The following is a 17,334-nucleotide window of genomic DNA, read 5'->3' on the forward strand; positions in this document are numbered from 1 at the left end:
AGCGCTTGGATGGACAGGACAGGGGCTGCGTAGGCACGCACGACTGTTCCTAACCCCTTACGTTTTACCAGCCTCTGACTCCCAAGATATCTATGCCCGGCAGCGGAAGTGACAGCAGCAGCCTCCCCGGCCTCACACCAAAGCACCACTGATCACTGCGAATCTCCAAGGAGGTGAAGAGACCGAGGATCGGGAGCGGGTGGGGGTGGGGGGTTGTAATGAGAGGAGCATGAGGACATAGTCCGGGGGTTGGGTTGTCAGTGAATTGCAATGATGAGGAGAACGAGAACGGGGTCCAGGGGGGGGGGGGTGTAATAATGAGGAGACCAAGGATGGAAAGGGGGTGGGGGGGAAGGGGTCCTGATGTGAAGGGATGTGACGATGTGGAGAATGAGGATGTATTCCGGGGGGGGGGAAGACAAGGATGGGATGATGTTGTGAAGAACAGGATAATGAGGAGACTGAGGGTGGGGTGGGGGGATATGGAGTGAGGGCGAGGACACCAAGGATGGATCAGGGTGGGGGTATGGCAGTATTGTATTCAGGGGTTACAGTGTGGGGCAGTATTATATTCAAGGGGTACAGTGTAGGGATCAACCGATTATCGGTTTGGCCGATGTTATCGGCCGATAATCGCGATTTTGGACATTATCGGTATCGGCAATTACCTTGCCGATATGCCGATAATGCCCCACCCCACTCCCCGGTTAGAGATGACCATCGCCGCCGCTGCCCCATTGCCTCCCCCCATCCTCTGCCCACATACCGCCGCCGCCCCATCGCCTCCCCCTATCCCTGGTGATATAATTACCGGTTCCCGGGGGTCCGCAATCCTTCTGGCTCCTGCGCTATTGCTGTGCGCTGCGCTGTGTAATGACGAGTGACGTCCCCAACTTGACGTCACCGTCAGTGCGCACAGTGACAGCGCAGGACGCCGACGGAGCCAGAAAGATCACGGACCCCCGGGAACAGGTATTATAACACCGGGGATGGGGGGAGGTGATGGGGCAGCGGCGGTATGTGGGAAGAGGATGGGGGGGAGGCCATGTGGCAGTGTCATGTGGCCAGAGGATGGGGGGAGGCCATGGGGCAGTGGCGGCAGTATGTGGGTAGAGGATGGGGGGGAGGCCATGGGGCAACTGAGTGGTTAGACTCAGGACAGGCAGGGGGAGAGAAGCGAGCAGTGGCGGTCTCTGGCACCGCATAAGTCCCTGCAGTTCATTGATTTAAAGCGCCGCTTTAAGTAATTGATCTGCAACGGCTTCTGCCCCACCGGGGGGGGGGGGGGGGGGGGGTTTGAAATAGCGTGTTTGAATATTGGTATAAGTTATCGGCCTGAAAGGTGACAGATTATCGGTATAAGCCATAAAATATCGATATCGGTCGATCCCTAGTACAGTGTGTGGCAATAATATATTTGGAGGGTACAGTGGTTGACAGCATTATATTCAGGGAGTGCAGTGGGTGGCAGTATTATATTAAAGGGGTACAGTGGGTGGCAGTGTTATATTCAGGGAGTACGGTGTGTGGCAATAATATATTTAGAGGGTACAGTGGTTGGCAGTATTATATTCAGGGAGTACAGTGGTTGGCAGTATTATATTCAAGGGGCACAGTGTGTGGCAATTTTATATTCAGGGAGTATGGTGTGTGGCAATAACATATTTAGGGGGTACAGTGGTTGTCAGTATTATATTCAGGGGGTACAAGGGTTGGAAGTATTATTTTCATAGGGTACAGTATGTGGCAGTATTATATTCAGGGGTACAGTGCGTGGCAGTATTATATTCAAGGGGTACAGTGTGTGGCAGTATTATATTCAGGAGGTACGGTGTGTGGCAATAATATATTTAGAGGGTACAGTGTGGGGCAGTATAATATTCAGAGGGTAGAGTGTGTGATAGTATTATATTCAGGAGGTACAGTGGGTGGCAATATTATATTCAGGGGGTACAGTGGTTGGCAGTATTATATTCAGGGGGTATAGTGGTTGGCAGTATTATATTCAGGGGGTACAGTGGGTGGCAATATTATAATAAGGGAGTACAGTATATGGCAGAATTATAATGAATTATAATGATTATTGTTTTTATACAGAGGAGGAAGATCTGCTGACAAATTAAGGACCCTATTACGTGCTGGCGTCAGACTCTGCAGAGAAGATGTGGCTGGAAGATGTCCTGATAATTTCATAATGCCTAAAGCTCTCCAGAAATGATGGGAGTTGTAGCGTTACAACAGCTGGAGAGCTACTTAAACCAAGATGATTGGTGGGGGTTCCATCAGTCGGACCCTCACCATAAAAATGGGCTGCTTATTCTAAAATGCCCGGGCCTATTTTTGTTCCCAGTCCTGCCCTGTCTGTAAGTCACTTAAATCACTGTGTATTCTCCTGACTGTGTCCCATCAGTGTTGTAGTCACTAATATCTTTTTGCGGCCAAGTAAGGGGTGTGGGTTTACCAACAAAGAAAGTATAAAGTGTGGGAATTTTTTGAGAGACATCAACATTCCTGGAATAGAGAGGTCTGCTAAAGCAGCAGAGATACTGAGAAATATGTGTTATTGTGGCTTCAAAGACAAGTCCTAAGCTGTAAGAAGGCTGTTTGGGCCATGGAAATAAATAAGCTGTACGATTCTCATCAACGAAAGAGTGGTCTGGACGATGCATATGAAATAAGATTATGAGGACAGCCGGAGGGACAGCTAAAGCCAGAGGACTCCTGGAGCAGGTGTGTGACCATCATGACATCAATAGCACCTGCAGTGTTACAGAATGTGCAATGTTAGCCCTGAAGGAGTGTGAAGAGCCTGTGTAATAATGTGTACTTGGTTCTAGGGCTTAATTGCTGAGGCTGAGACATAGAGCCCTTGGCTCAAGGGTCAGATCAGAGTCTGTGTGCCACCCTGACCCTGACTCACTGGACAAAACCACAAACTGCAACTTGTGTATTGAGTGTATCGCTCTGAGTCCTGCTAAATATATATGCACATACATTACTGATGTTTCTTCTCCTCAGTAGAGCAGTCACCATCCTACCCTTGCAACATCATTCACTATAGTCCACCACTCATGTTTGACTCTCCTTACCAGCTAAACACCCAGAAAATACTCCTCTCTTCCTCCCTTTACTCCACCATTTGATAAGAAAATGATGTGTTAGCATCACCGGTCCCTGCTAAAGAAACTACCATCATATCCTCTCACCCAATACTTGATACAACAACATCTCTATTCATTTTTTTGCAGTGTTATTTCGTCTGGCGGAGATACATCAAAACTTGTGCAGAGGAAAAGCTGACCAGTTGCCTATAGCAACCAATCAGATCGCTTCTTTCATTTTTAAAAAGGCCTCTGAAAAATAAAAGAAGAAATCTGTGCACGGTGCAATGTGTGTATTATTTGTACCCTGTATGCAGTAGGATACATAGAAGAAAGGGGGCCCCATAGCAAATCTCAAAATGGACCAAAAAGGAATGGGACCAACCAGGACAGGGACCTATCTCTCCATGGAACCCATAGCAGCCGCATGGTCTACTTCTATGATATGTAAGCCCTTGACTGTATGATGGTATTTACTTAGGATTTTGTATGTGCATTGTACAGTGTTATTTCTGCAGTGTATGCTTTCAGTAGCACTGCATAGTATGGTTATTTAACATCCCTATGTAAGTTGCCCAATATATGGTGCTCTTGCAGTATCCTGGTACTGTCACTTTTGGTTGAATGTAGTCAAATCTGTATTACTGCTTTCTAAGGATGTGTTAATTGCATTGCATTATTGCACAGTATGCTTTACAAAAGATGAAGACTTAATCCCTGGATCTCAGGCCCTGCATATGATCAGCCAATCTGTAGTTTCTCCAACCTAACTTCCAAATCATGAGTGCATTTCCCCAAATTCAAGTTCAAATTCTAATTCAATTAAGTGACATAAGCACATGAAGCCATAAGAATGCATGTGGTTAAAAATCATGAAGCGTTCACACATTCAATCCTTCTGATGTTCAGGATAACAAGGCTTGAAGCCATTTAACTGGACTGCAAAAGATTATTCTAAACACGCGGTTCTCAGGGCCCTTACACGACAAGAGCCTCTGGCTCTTTAAATAATTCTTGCAGGAATCTCTCTTACCTGGGAAATCTGTGTTCGATAAGAGGTTAATGCAGTAAGATGAAAGCTTCTTGTTCGTAACAATGAAAGAAGCTGATTTTCACAAAAATGAACCCAGAAGGGTCCTAGCAGCAATACCCCCTCCACTAGATTAAAGTGACTGGAGTTACATGACCTACATTGAAGTGTTTAGTTGTATCCATTTCTATGGCCTCAAAACTCATCAGTGACCTAAAATATGTTTTATATTGCCCAATAAATTATAACATTAATACTGCTAATAAATATCATGCTGTCCTATTAGGAAGATATATAGATGCACAGAAGAAACCAAAGAAAAATGAAACCCAAGTAGGAAAAAAAAACAGGTCACTTCCTTCATCTCTGGAGTTAAAGGAGTACTCCGGTGAAAATTAAGTCACCCCTTTCCACAGGCTAGAGGATAAGTAGCTGATCATGGGGGATGGGAGCATGTTTTGTCTACCAGAAGACGGCCCATGCTCCATTCATTCCTATCGGAGCACTGATGATAGGAATGAATGGAGCACATACCAGCTGCAGCATGAACTCCTCACTGTGTGCCAGGTCCAGTCCCGATTATCGCGGGGGGCCCCAGTGGTCGGACCCCCCCTCTCTATCAGCTACTTATCCTGTGCAGTTACATATCCCCTATTCTGTGGATAGGGATAAGTTAATTTTCCCAGCAGGGTTCCTTTGTACATCTTCTACATTTGCTATATTCTCGACCGTCAGCCTACCTCAAACTTCCCACCTGTTTTCCTCGTCCTATTTACATATCGAGAGGGACTCGCCATGGGTGTCCTTTATCTCCTGCCTTATTTGCATTGACTCTTATTTGCTCTTCCCCCGATGTCACTGGAGTCGTGATTGGTGACGAACAATATAAAGTCTGTCTATTTGCCGATGACATTCTTCTTTCCCTTTCCCGTCTTTGACCTCCCTTCCTAACCTTTTCCGCCTTCTATCCGACTTCTCTTACTTCTCCGGTCTTACTGTTAATGCTTCTAAATCTGACACCTTATTCTGTAATGTCCCCCATTCTTCCCGTAAATTAATATGCTTACATTTTAACTTTCCTGACCCTAAAACTACTCTCTCCTACCTAGGGGTCTCTTTGACCCCCTCTATTTCTCAACTATACTCAGCCAACTATTTGCCAATGTTCCGTTCCCTCAGATCGGATATGCGCTCTTGGGATGTACCTCATCTCTCCTGGATCGGCAGGGTTGCTTTTACCGAAATTGTTGTACTTGTTTCGCACCCTGACGGTCCTGGTGCCAGCGACTGATCTCAGGACACTGCAGACTGATGTCTTTCGGTTCATATGGCGACAGAGACGCCCCCGTATTCCTTCTACAATTATGCACTATCACAAAAGCTTAGGTGGTCTTTCTGTCCCTAATTTTCTAAAATATTATTACTCGGCCTGCTTGGCCCAAATGGCATGGTTTCTAGCGTCATCCCCCACTCCGGTTTGGGTTCATATTGAAACTGATCTACTCCGCCCTTATTCGTTTTCTGCCCTCATGTGTTCCGTCCAACCTGTCTCCCACTATGTTCCTTCTTCTGCTTTGCTCACCTTGTACTCACTCTCTCTTTGGCGGCTGGTCCGGTTCCGCTTCCTACTCCAGTCCCCTTCTTCCCCTCTTACCCCTCTTCTTGGTAACCCAGCCTTTTCACCTGGACTTCTCTCCTCTGATTTCACCTGGTGGATCTCCCAAAAGCTTACCACTTATTATGCTTTCCTTGTTAGGGGTAGCCTTCTTACCCTGGATGGTTTTCAGACACGCTATTGCCCTCCGGAGTCGGAATATTTCCGCACTCACCAAGTTTTTTCCTTTCTTCGGTCTTTGCATACTCCCCCCCTCTGCCTCTGTCCTCTCTAGATTCGAACGCTTACTGCTTTATTCTCCAACTCGTAGGGGCTTGTTGTCTGTGATCTATAGCTACATTAATGCTCCCCCTCCTGATATAGAACTGCCATTTATGTTACGATGGGAAACTGATCTACACTTATCTCTGCCGATTACGGCATGGCATTCCTGTTGCACTTCCATTAGCAAAGGTAGTTGGCAGGTCTCCTTACGGAGACCTCCCTTAAGATCCTTCATAGGGCTTATTGTGTCCCATATAATTTACATTGTATGTTTCCCACTTCCTCGCCACTATGTTTCAAAGGCTGCTCGAGTACTGGTACTATATATCATATTTTTTGGTCTTGTCCCCTGATTAAACGATTCTGGGCCTCAGTGGTCTCTATCTTTAGAGAGGACACTGGTTTCCCTTGTCCATTACAGCCTGCCTTTTGCCTTTTTCGTCATAGGCCTGACCGTATGCCTCATAAATTGTTTCGATTGACACAGTTTATTCTTATGGTGGCTAGGGTACATGTGGCGGGGAACTTGAAATCCTCTACACTCTCCATAGACAGGATGGTTGATCGTGTTAATTCCATTAAGTTGTCTGAAAAACGTAATACTATGCGTGAAGATTCTGTGACCCAATTTGATCGCCTCTGGTCTCCATGGATGTCCTCTTCGTACTGTCCCAACATTAGATATACTTTTACCCTGTACTAATTGATGTTGCACTGATTTTGTTTTCTCATGACCCTTTATGTCTACACCCTGTATTTTATTGTTTCAAAGTATGCCCACCATTCCTTTTGATATTCATTTGATTCGGGTTGCATTCCGAACTGCTATTCATGTTACGCCAACTTTGTATTTGATATGTTTGATACTATAAGTTAATTTTCCCAGAGATCTCTTTTAAGGACACAGCCCATTTTGGCCTTGAAGACACAGTAAATTTTCATTTTTGCATTTCTAGTTATTTCCTTTTCGTCTTTTAAGAGCCATAACTCTTAATTTTTCCATCTATAGACCGAAGTGAGGGTTGGTCTTTGTGCAACCAGTTGTACTTTCTAATGTCACCTTTTATTTTACATAAAAATGTACAGCAAAACCAAAAAAGTATTATTTGTGCAACTTTTGAGTTTTTTTTACACAGTGCACTTTATGGTAAAAATGACATGTTCTCTTTATTCTGTAGGTCAATGCAATTAAAACAATACCCAATTTAAGATTTTTAGGGGTAAGGCTTTTATGTAATTTTAATATTTTTTTATTTTACATTTTTTAAGTCCCCATAGGGGACTTTTATATGCAATCTAAAGCTCTATTGAGCTAACTGGCATGTCAAAGTTTTATTTTAGACAACATGATCGTGAGGATTTATTTATTTTATTTATATAGCGCCTACAGATTCCGCAGCGCTATATAAGCGCTAGGATCCCCGCTCCCCGTCATTAACAGTGAGTGTCTGGCTACTGACGGTAGCCAACACTCACTGCTCTGAAGCAAGAGTAGCTCCTGTGCTCGCTTCAAAGTCACTTAATGCTTCAGGGAGTACAGATATGCCCTGGTGCGTTAAGTCCCAGGCCCCAAGGGCGTATCTGTACGTCCGATGTCCACAACAAGTTAAAGGGGTTGTCCTACCAACAATACTTATATGTACAATACTTATAGTATTCACAGGATAAGGGATAAGTGTATAATCATTGGGGGGGTTAAACGGCTGGGATCCCCAAAGATCTCAAGAACAGGGTTTCTGCTTCTCCTATTATAACAGAGTGGAAGTCATGCATAAGCAATGCCTCTCCATTTATTGTCTTTGTTACTGCCAAAATTAGCCAAGTTCAGCTCGACTATCTCCAACAGTCACCATAGAATGAAGCTGCGTTGTTCACATTGGTCAACGTCTTTGTATATCTAGCAGTATACTTGGCCTCCCTTCTTCTAATAAAGGGAACCTGTTATCGCTTGACGTCATCAGTGTGGTCCATGGAGGCTTCTCTGTGATTTGGTTTGCTGCCTAACCCCTGTGTATACATTTGCCTGACCATCTGCTGAAAACCTTGGCAAGCTCCTGACCACATCTCTATTTCTGCTGCAGCCCCACTGCTAATTCAAGCATATTCAGGGGACCACGATCTGTGGATTCTCTGCAGCATAGTCCTCATCTCTGTATAAAGGGTAAATACAGGAGTCTCTTAGAATCTGCACCTCAGTCTAATCACGCCAGTGAAATTTAAGCTCATAGGATATACTTTATGTAACATAACAATCTGTACTGTATGTTTAGTGTTATTATCCTATCTTATTCAGACTTCCAGCAGAACAATAGAGCTGTCATTAAATCCCTTGCCCTCTAATGATAATGAGATGACTCTGCTCATTCTGACCCAGTCTGTAGGCGAGCTACTATAAACAGGAAACATTATTTTATTGTGTCTGCACTAGTGACCAATAATTTTTAAGTGGACAGAAGCAAAAACATATTTTTTTTAACTATTTTATGTAACAAGAAACAGGTTTTAATAATATATCATTGTCTGATGATAGATCCTCTTTTAACAGGAAAGTACATAGTTATTACACAGAAACAGTTTACCAGTGACTCCTTATGTTATAGGTCACATATGTAGTCCACAGAATTTCTACTGGTTCCTGACCAACAAGGCGCTCCTGGAGAAGTTCTGAACTTATCCTCAGGCATGTCTAAGCAATTTCTAAAACTACAATATAATTATCATCTGGGTGGCAACACCCATAACTTGGCATTAAAAGCTGAATTATTTGTGTTTCCAACAATGTGGCTGGACAGGTATTATTTATATCAGTAAATGACTGTGTTACTTTAAATGTATAATTTGCTACAAATGCACAGAACGACGGAAACTTAGAAATGGGCTGTGCTGTGTGTCCAATGGCTGGCAGAAAGAAGGCCCTCAGATTCTGATAAATAGGGGCTTCATGCTTATAAGCCATTTTGGCAGGTTGAGAACAGGCAGACTAACCCATAATTTGCTTTGGATTAGCTAGCTACATACACTTTCTGGTCTGGATATTTCATGTATTTGCTGATCCAGACCCTTTGGAGTATAATTAAGTTAAAGAGATAATGAAAGTATTATTGCTTCTTTGTCAAAAAGTTGATAGCCCCATTGAGCGGTCCCAAATGTAACAGCTGCTGGCAGAGAAAATGGAGATTTAGATATCTTCAGCATCAGTTGTAATCATTTCAACAATAGACTTTAGCTGCAGATGAGCTGCTCTTAGTCTGTGATAATTGTTTTGCTTTACATTTGGATCTGTGTAAAGATCAATAGATACATGACTTTTTATTAAACATAAAAATGTAAAAACAAGTTTTGCAGTAAGTTTATTGTGCCATTTTCTAAGTTCATCACAGACTAAGAGCAGCTCATCTGCAGCTAAAGTCTATTGTTTAAATGATTACAACTTGATGCTGAAGATATCCAAATCTCCATTTTCTCTGCCAGCAGCTGTTACATTAGGGACCGCTCAATGGGGCTATCAACTTTTTGACAAAGAAGCAATAATACTTTCATTATTGTTGTTATCTTCCCTGATAGCCATAAGTAGCTGTTTTATGACCGTCTGTATTAAGTATGACAAAATAATCAAAAGGGTTTTCCAGTATTTAAATTGTTAAAGGGGTTATGCTATGAGCAGGGTCGGACTGGCCATCGGGCACGTCGGGCAGTCCATTGGCCAGCTTGTCCTTGGTGCTTTAAGAGCAGCAGTCACCACTTTAAAACCTCTCTTAAAGCAGGGACCACCAGCTGCAGCTTTTAAAGCAGGAAGCGCTGGCCGTGGCACATAAAGCAGCCACAGGCGGCCGCAACCCTTAAAGCTGCGACTGCTGCTTTAAGAGCTGCGGCTGCCTGTCGCCGCTTTAAGTGCCGCGGCCGGCTCTCCCTGCATTAAGAGCAGTGCTGCACAGGCACGTCTCCTTACTCACGCCCCTGACATCGGCCATTGAAGAGCTGAGCAGAAGCCGCCATCACTGGTAAATTAGGGAATTGGGATTAAGAGGGGGCACAAGGCTTTGGAATCCGAAGGGATCTGAAGAATGATAGAGGGGAGGGTTTTTTTTTTTAAAGGGATCCTGTGGGGTCTAAAAGGATCACAGAGGGGTCTAGGGGGGATAGGGATCCTGAGATGAGGGGGGGGGGGTTTGGAAGAGAATGGCAGAGAGGTCTAGGAGGATAGGGATCCTGAGGGGTTTGGAGGATGGATGAGGGGTGTTTGGGGGGGCATAGGAATCCTGAGGGGTCTGGGAAGAATAGGGATCCTGAGGGGCCTGGAGGAGGATGGCGGAGGGGTCTTGGGGGGAGGGATAGGGATCATGGGGGGGATAGGGATCCTGCATGGTCTGCAGGTGGATGGCAGAGAGGTCTGGGGGGGATAGGGATCCTGAGGGATCTGAAGGAGGATGGCAGAGGGGTCTGGGGGGATAGGGATCCTGAGGGGTCTGGGGGAGGATGAAAGAGGGGTGCGGGGGGAATAGGGATCCTGAGGGGTCTGGGGGAGGATGGCAGAGGGATCTGGGGGGGGGGCGAGGGATACTAAGCGGTATGGAGGAGGATTGCAAAGGTGTACAGTAGGGTCTGGGAAGAACAGGGATCCGGAGTGGTCTGAAGAAGGATGGCAAAGGGGTATGTGGTGGAAGGGATAGAGATTTTGAGGGGTCTGGAGGAGGATATAAGATGGGTTTGGGGGTGGGGATAGGGATCCTTAGGGGTCGGTAGGATGACAGAGGAGTGGGTGGTAGGATGGGGCAGAGAGGTCTAGGAGGACAGGGAGGTCTGGAGGAGGAGGATGACAGAGGAGTGTGAAGAAGGAGGACAGAGGAGTCTGGAGGAGGAGGACAGAGAGGTATGGGGGAGGAGGACAGGGGAGTTTGGAGGTGGAGGACAGGGGAGTCTAAAGGAGGAGGGGGGCAGAAGAGTCTGGAGGAGGAGGAGGGCAGAGGAGTCTGGAGGAGGAGGACAGAGGGGTATGGGGGAGGAGGACAGGGGAGTTTGGAGGAGGAGGACAGGGGAGTCTAAAGGAGGAGGGGGAAGAGGAGTCTGGAGGAGGGCAGAGGAGTCTGGAGGAGGAGGACAGAGGGGTCTCGGGGAGGAAGACAGAGGGGTCTGGGGGAGGAGGACAGAAGGGTCTGGAGAAGGACAGAGGGGTCTGGGGGAGGAGAACAGAGGGGTCAGGGGGCCTAGAGATCTGGAGACAGAGAATAGAGAAATCTGGAGGAGGAGGAAGACATAGGGGTCTGTAGGAGTAGGACAGAGGGGTCTGGAGGAGGAGGACAGAGGCGCTTTAAATCATTGAACTGCAGCGGCTTCTGCGGGGCCAGAAACAGTTTATTGGCGTATAACATGCAGATAAAATAACATGCAGAAAAAAAATTTGCCCACAAAAATGTGTGTTATACCCTGATAAATACGGTAATTTTGTTTTATTTTACTAAAAAAAAATATCCAGGTATTTATTCTGATCGCCATATTGGAGTGGGGAAGGAATTTTTCCTCTGTCATGGGGCAATTAGCATCAACCTCATGTTTTTTTTTGCCTTCCTCTGGATCAATATGGTATGATTCTAGGTTGAACTCGATGGACTCTTGTCTTTTTTCAACCTTAAAAACTATGTAAAGATTTGTGCTAAAGCTTTTTTTTTCTTTTTTTCATCTTATGGAGCTATGTGGGGACTGAAGGGACTTTGCCCCTTGCGTTTTACTTTTTACTGGTGCCACCTTTGCATAGTATTGTCTTTTTAATCAACCTTCAGCTGCCCAAATACAAGTTTATGGTATAAAAAATAATAATAATAAAATAGTAAAAATAAACACATGATAAAAACTTTACCAAGGTTAAAGATTTAAGTAGTAAATCTGTTTTCCCATAGTTCCATCAGCAGCACAATATGGGGTGATTCCATCCCTTATGGTCATATAGGACCTGGGAATATTGTAACGAAAAAAAAAATCAGTTAATCCATTTTCCCTAGTTGCCCCCTGCATATAAAGGCTAGCTGTCCACACCAGGACACTAAGGGGTTATTTATCATTGTGTTATATTCCTTTTTTTGGTCTACATCTGCGAATTTTGTTAACTTTCACGCTAATTGCATTTTTTTTTTTTACAAGTTCTAAACTCTGTCATTTTGACCTTTTGGTCTTGCTAGACCAGTTTTTGAAGTGACAGTTGCAGTGGTAATGTTTTTATTATCTGCAAGTTTTTCGTTTTTGTGCAAATTATTCCACAAATGGTGCAAAAAAATAAAATAAATTATAATACGCAAATCTAGACCACCTCCCGACCAGGTCAAGGCTTTGCCAAAAAAAATTAAAATAAAAAAAAAATAAAAAAAATGAACATGAAAACTTTTACCATAAAAAATTTATAATAAAAAAATAATGAAAAAGATACAGTAGTGATGGAAAAAATTGTATTTAACGGCCAGTGATATGAATAGAACATCACTGATTCATATTTCCCTCTGAGAGCTGTGATTGGCTGCCACCACCTGGCCAATCCCCACTCTGGGCAAAAAATATGAATGAGTGATGTGAATTGGAGATTTTCCTAGTCTTGATGACGGAAAATATGGATTTTATTAAAGACAGGAGGCGAATATTATGCAATTCTTTCTTTAATTTAGCCCACAGCAGCAAGGGTTAACATACAGAAAAGTGAAGAAAACTTTTTAGCGTAACCAAACATTAGGTGTATGGTAGTCCATATCATCCAATCAGCATAGAGTACAGGTGATAAGGTCCGTGAGCACCAACTGTTATTCCTCTTTCTTGTTGCGAGGAGTATAGGAGAAAAACCACACAGTAACTTCGAAGTAGAACTGGAGTTTGGAGATCAAACAGGAAAACATCGGAACAAAGACTTGACCACGAAGCGAATCAGTATTCTCTCCTCTAGGCTGAAACAAACAAGAAAACGACAAAGAAAGTTAAATAGGGGGGGATCAAAGGGAGGGATAATATTCGCCTCCTGTCTTTAATAAAATCCATATTTTCCGTCACCAAGACTAGGAAAATCTCCAATTTTATTGAAAGACGGAGGCTCATATTATGCATGTTTAACCCCTTAAGGACACATGACGTTCTCATACGTCTCCATTTCCGAGTCTTTAAGGACACATGACGTATGAGAACGTCATGTGTTTTACCGGCCCCCCGCAACCATCTGGAGCGGAGCCGGTCCCCGATGCCTGCTGAAATTGTTCAGCAGGCATCGGGGCATATCGCCCAGGGGGGTCATTATGACCCCCCATGTCGGCGATGGCCGCAGATCGCTGGACAATTCAGTCCAGCGATCTGCGGCGGATTCCGGGTCAATCGGGTCTCCAGTGACCCGGTGACCCGGAATTATTGGCTGATCGGGGCCGTCAGAGACGGCCCCGATCAGCCAGAGCCAGCAGGGGTGAGGTGGCACTGGTGCCACCTCACGATCGCCCTGATTCGTCGGCCGGATTACCGGCCGACCAATCAGGGCGCCTGCTGCGGGTGTCACTCCCGCAACCCGCTCCGCCCCTCTTCCGGAGGACGTGAGCGGGTGCGGGACGTGCACCCCGGGTGCTGGGGACCCCGATCCCCGGCGCCCCTGTTGGGATCGGGGCCCCAGGAGCAGCGGCGGCGGCGGAGACGACGAGGGACTGACCTGTGCGGCGAGGATCGTTGGAGGTGAGTGACAGCCTCCTGCTGTTGCTTAGCAACAGCTCCCAGCATGCAAAAAGGGCATGCTGGGAGCTGTAGTTATGCAACAGCAGGAGGCAGACCACCACAACTCCCAGCATGCCCTTATGGGCATGCTGGGACTTGTAGTTTTGCAACAGCTGGAGGCACATTCTTTCTATGGAAAAGTGTACCTTCAGCTGTTGTGTAACTACAACTCCCAGCTTGCACAATCAGCTAAAGTGCATGCTGAGAGTTGTAGTGGGGCATCTGGTGGTTGCATAACTACAACTCCCAGCATGCCCGTTGGCTGTCGGTGACTGCTGAGAGTTGTAGTTTTGCAACAGCTGAAGGCACACTGAGTTAAGTAGTAAACCAGTGTGTCTCCAGCTGTTGCATAACTACAATCCCCAGCATCCCCAGCCAAAGTAGTATGCCTCCAGCTGTTGCATAACTACAACACCCAGCATGCCCTTCCGCTGTCCGTACATGCTGGGGGTTGTAGCTTTTGCAACAGATGAAGGCACACTGGTTGCAAAACACTGAGTTTGTTACCAAACTCGGTGTTTCACAACCAGTGTGCCTCCAGCTGTTGCAAAACTACAACTCCCAGCATGCACTGATAGACCGTACATGCTGGGAGTTGTAGTTTTGCAACAGCTGGATGTTCCCCCCCCCAATGTGAACGTACAGGGTACACTCACATGGGCGGAGGATTACAGTTAGTATCCGGCTGCAAGTTTGAGGTGCGGCAAAATTTCTGCCGCAGCTCAAACTGCCAGCGAGAAACTACTGTGAACCCCCCGCCCGTGCGACTGTACCCTAAAAACACTACACTACACTAACACACAATAAAATAAAAAGTAAAAAACACTACGTATACACATACCCCTATACAACCCCCCTCCCCTCCCCAATAAAAATGAAAAACGTCTGGTACGCCACTGTTTCCAAAACGGAGCCTCCAACGGTTGCAAAACTACAACTCCCAGCATGCACTGATAGACCGTACATGCTGGGAGTTTATAGTTTTGCAACAGCTGGATGTTCCCCCCCCCCCCCCAATGTGAACGTACAGGGTACACTCACATGGGCGGAGGATTACAGTAAGTATCCAGCTGCAAGTTTGAGCTGCGTCAAATTTTCTGCCGTAGCTCAAACTGCCAGCGAGAAACTACTGTGAACCCCCCGCCCGTGCGACTGTACCCTAAAAACACTACACTACACTAACACAAAATAAAATAAAAAGTAAAAAACACTACATATACACATTCCCCTATACAACCCCCCTCCCCAATAAAAATGAAAAACGTCCGGTACGCCACTGTTTCCAAAACAGAGCCTCCAGCTGTTGCAAAACAACTACTCCCAGTATTGCCAGATAGCCGTTGACTGTCCAGGCATGCTGGGAGTTTTACAACAGCTGGTGGCACCCTGTTTGGGAATCACTGGTGTAGAATACCCCTATGTCCACCCCTATGCAAGTCCCTAATTTAGGCCTCAAATGCGCATGGCGCTCTCACTTTGGAGCCCTGTCGTATTTCAAGGCAACAGTTTAGGGCCACATATGGGGTATCGCCGTACTCGGGAGAAATTGGGCTTCAAATTTTGGGGGGTATTTTCTGCTATTACCCTTTTAAAAATGTAAAATTTTTGGGAAAACAAGCATTTTAGGTAAAAAAATATATATTTTTTTACATATGCAAAAGTCGTAGGGTATTAAGGTTCAAATTACCCCTTGTTACGTTCCCCGAGGGGTCTAGTTTCCAAAATGGTATGCCATGTGGTTTTGTTTTGCTGTCCTGGCACCATAGGGGCTTCCTAAATGCGGCATGCCCCCAGAGCAAAATTCGCTTTCAAAAAGCCAAATGTGACTCCTTCTCTTCTGAGACCTGTAGTGCGCCAGCAGAGCACTTTTCACACCCATATGGGGTGTTTTCTGAATCGGGAGAAATTGGGCTTCAAATTTTGGGGGGTATTTTCTGCTATTACCCTTTTTAAAATTGTAAAAATTTTGGGAAACCAAGCATTTTAGGTAAAAAAAATATATATTTTTTTACATATGCAAAAGTCGTGAAACACCTGTAGGGTATTAAGGTTCACATTACCCCTTGTTACGTTCCCCGAGGGGTCTAGTTTCCAAAATGGTATGCCATGTGTTTTTTTTTTGCTGTTCTGGCACCATAGGGGCTTCCTAAATGCGGCATGCCCCCAGAGCAAAATTTGCTTTCAAAAAGCCAAATGTTACTCCTTCTCTTCTGAGACCTGTAGTGCGCCAGCAGAGCACTTTTCACCCCCATATCGGGTGTTTTCTGAATCGGGAGAAATTGGGCTTCAAATTTTGGGGGGTATTTTCCGCTATTACCCTTTTTAAAAATGTAAACATTTTGGGAAAACAAGCATTTTAGGTAAAAAATAATTTTATTTTTTTACATATGTAAAAGTCGTGAAACACCTGTAGGGCATTAAGGTTCACGTTACCCCTTGTTACGTTCCCCGAGGGGTCTAGTTTCAAAAATGGTATGCCATGTGTTTTTTTTTTGCTGTTCTGGCACCATAGGGGCTTCCTAAATGCGGCATGCCCCCAGAGCAAAATTTGCTTTCAAAAAGCCAAATGTGACTCCTTCTCTTCTGAGACCTGTAGTGCACCAGCAGAGCACTTTTCACCCCCATGCGAGGTGTTTTCTGTATCGGGAGAAATTGGGCTTCAAATTTTGGGGGGTATTTTCTGCTATTACCCTTTTTAAAAATGTAAAATTTTTGGGAAACCAAGCATTTTAGGTAAAAAAAATATATATATTTTTTACATATGCAAAAGTCGTGAATCACCTGTGGGGTATTAAGGTTCACTTTACCCCTTGTTACGTTCCCTGAGGGGTCTAGTTTCCAAAATGGTATGCCATGTGTTTTTTTTTTGCTGTCCTGGCACCATAGGGGCTTCCTAAATGCGGCATGCCCCCCAAAAACCATTTGTCGCTCCTTCCCTTCTGAGCCCTCTACTGCGCCCGCCGAACCATTAACATAGACATATGAGGTATGTACTTACTCGAGAGAAATTGGGTTTCAAATACAAGTAAAAATTTTCTCCTTTTTATCCCTTGCAAAAATTCAAAAATTGGGTCTACAAGAACATGCGAGTGTAAAAAATGAAGATTTTGAATTTTCTCCTTCACTTTGCTGCTATTCCTGTGAAACACCTAAAGGGTTAATACACTTACTGAATGTTTTTTGAATACTTTAGGGGGTGTAGTTTTTATAATGGGGTCTTTTATGGGGTATTTCTAATATGAAGAACCTTCAAATCCACTTCAAAACTGAACTGGTCCCTGAAAAATAGTGAGTTTGAAAATTTTGTGAAAAATTTCAAAATTGCTACTGAACTTTGAAGCCCTCTGGTGTCTTCCAAAAGTAAAAACTCATAAATTTTATGATGCAAACATAAAGTAGACATATTGTATATGTGAACCCAAAAAAAATATATTTTGAATATCCATTTTCCTTACAAGCAGAGAGCTTCAAAGTTAGAAAAATGCAAAATTTTCATTTTTTTCATCAAATTTTGGGATTTTTCACCAAGAAAGGATGCAAGTTACCATAAAATTTTACCACTAAGTTAAAGTAGAATATGTCACGAAAAAACAATCTTG

This window comes from Hyla sarda, chromosome 11 (genome assembly GCF_029499605.1).
Source record: "Hyla sarda isolate aHylSar1 chromosome 11, aHylSar1.hap1, whole genome shotgun sequence".
Lineage (NCBI taxonomy): Eukaryota > Metazoa > Chordata > Amphibia > Anura > Hylidae > Hyla > Hyla sarda.